The sequence below is a fragment of the Papaver somniferum genome, chromosome 7, assembly GCF_003573695.1.
Source record: "Papaver somniferum cultivar HN1 chromosome 7, ASM357369v1, whole genome shotgun sequence".
NCBI lineage: Eukaryota > Viridiplantae > Streptophyta > Magnoliopsida > Ranunculales > Papaveraceae > Papaver > Papaver somniferum.
The window spans coordinates 32,481,531-32,486,174 of record NC_039364.1 but is presented as its reverse complement, the minus strand read 5'-3'; positions in this window follow the sequence as shown (position 1 = coordinate 32,486,174).

Below are 4,644 nucleotides of genomic sequence, written 5' to 3'. Positions count from 1 at the left end.
CTACTCCATACGATCTCTTGATGTTGGCGTTGTTCATCATTGGCCATATCTTGTATAACAAAAACATAATTCCTGCAAATGGATTCATCTTCAGCTATGCTAAATTTGCGAGCTCGAACATGAACTGACATATTGGATTTGTGGAGTGGAAGAATGGAGATTGAAGAAATGGTGTGAGTTGAAATGAAATTTGATATTGTATTTATAGGACGATGAAATTATGATCGTTAGATGAGATGATAGGAGCGGTCGAGTCTAGACCGCTGGCGGTGGAAGCTACACCTACCGGTTTTATCGACACCGAGCGGTCGAGACTCGGTAGAAACTTGACCTGGCCTGACTAAGTGGCAAATTTGCCAGCTCCATAGTGGGTGCAAAAATGGAAAACTCTCAAGTTTTCCACACCCATAGGAACCGGCCTTATACTCTGTTCATTTGTGGAAACGAAATACTATCACTTTTTATTTTTTTATGGTAGTTTACTTTTTAGAAACCGAGGTAATATTATGTATGCACATGAAGGGCCGATCATGACGAACACTTTTGGTTTTTCCTACAGAAACCCAGATAAATTTTCATGTTCTATACTGCTTAGGTAATAATTTGCTATCGATTGTGACCATTTTCACACACTGCAAGTAGGTAACAAACATTATCAGCAGTGGGACTCTAATAGCTCCCAAAAACAAGTTACTACTAGACATGTTAGAACTGATAAACGCATTTATTTGTCTAATATATCTCAATTGTATATATTGTTAGTACTCGATTTTATACTTATTTGCTTATTTTATGTATTTGTAGGTGTTTTTGGAAAAATAAGCTTTTGCGGCGAAATTGGCTCAAAATGTGGCATTTGAACCTCCGCATATAACGTACCAGAAGTATGTTGGAGACAACCCAGAAATACCCCGGAGGAACCCCTAAAAATTATTGTTTAAGCCCAGAAATTACTATTTCCACCCCAATTACTAAATAGACCCCCGGAATGGATAAGGGGGAGGTCACCTTCTTCACGTTTCAAATTAGAAATTTTGGCGGGAAACTATGTGCAGCGCCTGGCAAATTTTGGACTCGATTATTGGAGCTATTTTATGGAGATTTAATTGCTAAGCTAGAGTGGGCTGGACTTCTCATGGCTAGACAGGTTTAATACATGTGTTTGGATCGATCAAATTGGGCTGGAATGGCCGGAAAAAGGAAACAGAGGTGAATAAGGAAATACGGCTATGTGGATTTGTTTTAGGAAATTCATAGAGAATAAAGACCTAAAACTCTTTCCAAAGATACATATATATCTAAGGAAGAGTTTGAGATAAGTGGGAGAGCTCAGAAACGTGTGAAACAAATTTGGGAAGCGATTATTGCCGTGACTGCCAAGGAAGGAAAGAAGAGATTTCGAAGCGATTTGAGAGATATTCAATCGTCCTGTGGTGTATAAATAGGTTGCTGAGAGTCCTAAGAAAAGTAACGGAGAGTTTGGGGTCGAGAGGAGATCTCAGGAGGCGTGAATCAAGAGATTTCTGTACACTGCTGCTGCTGCCATTGAAGAGCACGAAGAACACGAAGAATAGACTTCCACAGACAGTCATTCTTCAACTGTGACAAGGACAGACGCCTGTCAGTCTTAAAACAACAGCAACATACGTACTTATTTTCTATCGTTCTTCTCTAGACGCTTTCTGTGCGTCTCAGATTCACTGTTTTTATTCTTTTCACTCTTTTAATCAACTTTTGGGATATAAACATGTATTTTGAGCAAGTGATTAATATGAGGAGCTAAACCCCAACACTGTGATGACGGAGGAAGCCCTATTTCACGCATGTGGTAATTTTAATAATTCTTTTATGACTATTTGCATTGATTTTTAATCGATTTATGATTTTTATTGAATGGGTGTGATTTCGTTTGATGGTGTATGCTTGGTCTATGTATTTTTGATACATCATGCTTTTGATTTACAATCATTGCTTTTCAAAAATATACTTTTTGGCAAAGAATAAGAGTCCATATTTTTAATATTTGATCTATAATTGATTGGAATTATTATTTGAATCACATGAATGGAATTTGGTGGAATCCCGAGTCTCAGTCTCTCTCGACATTGTGACAACCTTTTGTATATATATTTTCAATTTTTATTTGAAGTCTAGAACCCAATCTTATCAAATCCGAGTTGAACGAACTTTACTACCACTTAAAAACTACATCAATTCTTAGCGCCGCTGCCGGGGATTTGCTTTTAGGGTTTTTAGACTTAGTTTTCTTTAATTTTTTTTTATTCTTTTATTTTTTAGATTTTTTTATTTTTGTTCTTTTTTACATTTTTGGGTATTTGTCTTTTGTCTACAGGTTTTGGATCATAAAGCGAATTGCCAAGGAGTTTGGTGATTTCGTAAAGACTGGAACTAAAGCATAAAGACTTGGAGCAAAAGATTAAAGCGTAAAGAACGGAAAAGAAGACAATTTCTTTTTAGATATTTTATTTTTTATTTTTTTTAGGGTTTGTTTATTTTTCTTTATTAAAAAAAAAAAGAGAGAGGGAGAGAACTGTATTAGGGTTTGCTATTTTGTGTAAGTTTTTCTTTTCTTTTTGGACACTTGGACATTGGACATTGGACTTTGGACATTATTATTTTTAAACCCTAAGGAAGGGTTGGTTTAAATACAAACTGTGTGCAGGGAAGGACGGTGATTACGATATCACCTCGGCCCCTCGGGTTCGTACATAACATAGGAGTTGTGGCCCGAGTCGACATCAGCGGTTCTTCGCCCGTCTGGTACGGGAGGTAAGTTTTTCGAAACACCCGCGAATCCCCTGTCAGCGGTTTTAGTGTATTCCTTAAGGTGAATATATGTTGAGGACTTGAATACGGTTGCTTTTAATTCCTAGTAAAGGGCAAGGACTGGCCATACAAGATAAGGGTTCGGATTTCATCACCGCTCCTGTTGTATTATTTTGATTGCGGTAAATAAGAGTTCGTTGCTCGGACTTGTATAGATTAAAAACATAAAAATATATACAAAAAATATGTCACAAGATCAAGAGGAACCAGGACTCAGGATTCCAATGTGTTTCATATTCAAGTGGCTCAGAAAATAATCCTAGGCGATTATAGCTCAAAATAAAACAAATATTAACTCTATCTTTGCCAAATTAGATTCTATAAAATATTACTTGTATATTATAAGCATGGCACATCAAAAATCCCTAGGACTAAGCATGTTCCATCGAACAAAATCACAAGTAATTAATTGAAATCACAAATCAATTAAAATCGGTGCAAAAAGTGAATTAAGAATTATTTAAATAACCACATGGCTGAAAAACAACTTCCTCCATCATCCCAGTATTGGGGTTTAGCTATTCATAATAATCATATTCTCAAAATACATACTTGATGCTCAAAATATGATGAAAACAGTGAAAAATATAAAACAGTGAAACTATGACCCTCTTTAAGCGTCCAGAAAGAAACGATACCAAGAAACTGCAGTAAAACAACGACACTCCGCTGCTGCTGTTGACGCTGGAAAATAAGACTGCTCTGTGCAGTCTGTTCTTCGTGTTCTTCAAGGTCCTATAATAGCATCAGCAGCAGCAGGTGGGAATTGCTGTTAATCCTTCTTCTTCGCTCCTCTGCGTCCCAAACCTTCCCCAAACTCTTGATCCCCTTTCTATGACGTAAACCCACTCTTATATAGCCCTCAAATCCCCCAAAAATCTCTACTAACAGCGACCATTCTTTTTATTCTTCTCCGCATGCAGTTGAGAGAAAATCTCTCCTGTGACTCTCTACGCGTGCTGTTAGCTATGAAATAGCAACCAAACTATTCTTAGGACTTGAACAGGACCAAATACATGTATATCCAGCGTGAAAGTCTCCCAAAAATTTCTCACAAAATATTTGAACGTGAACAACAACATACGTGTCCTGTTTGGACTTTGATTTCTTCTCCCGGTCATTCCAGCCACTTCTGTCCCTTAAAATCACCCCTGTTAGCTTCCTATAAGTCCATAGAGTAAGCCCAAACATTTCCAGCCCTTTAATCGCACTATAGCTCCTTCAAAAATTCCGATCAAAAACTGCCAGTTAACAAACTCACTTTCCCGCCAAAACTTCATTTGAAATGTGAAGAAGAGATGCCCCCTATCCATCTCCGGTGTCCCTTTAGCAGCTGCCTGGAAATGGGTCACCCCTTAGTAATTAGGTTACCCTTATCCAAAATTGAGGGTTCGTATAGTGAGTTTTCTGGGACATTTTCCGCACTTTTTCGCGGTTCCTCCGAGGTATTTCTGAGGTGCTTCCGGTACTCTATCAACGGAGGTCCAAACGCCGCATTTTCAGCCAATTTCGCCGCAAAACCTTATTCTTCTAAAAACACCTACAAATAAATAAAATACCATAATAAGTACAAAAATGGGTACTAGCAATATATACAATTGGGCTATATTAGACACATAAATGCGTCTATCAAATACCCCCAAACTTATTATTTGCTAGTCCCGAGCAAATCAAAACTACAAAATAAAATCCTAACTCACTGTCGCAGGCATCGTCGATTGCATTTAGCGTATGCAATAAGCCTTTAAACCCCTAGGTGGCCCTAGTGGCCGAGTTATAGTCTCGGGAGGGCTTACC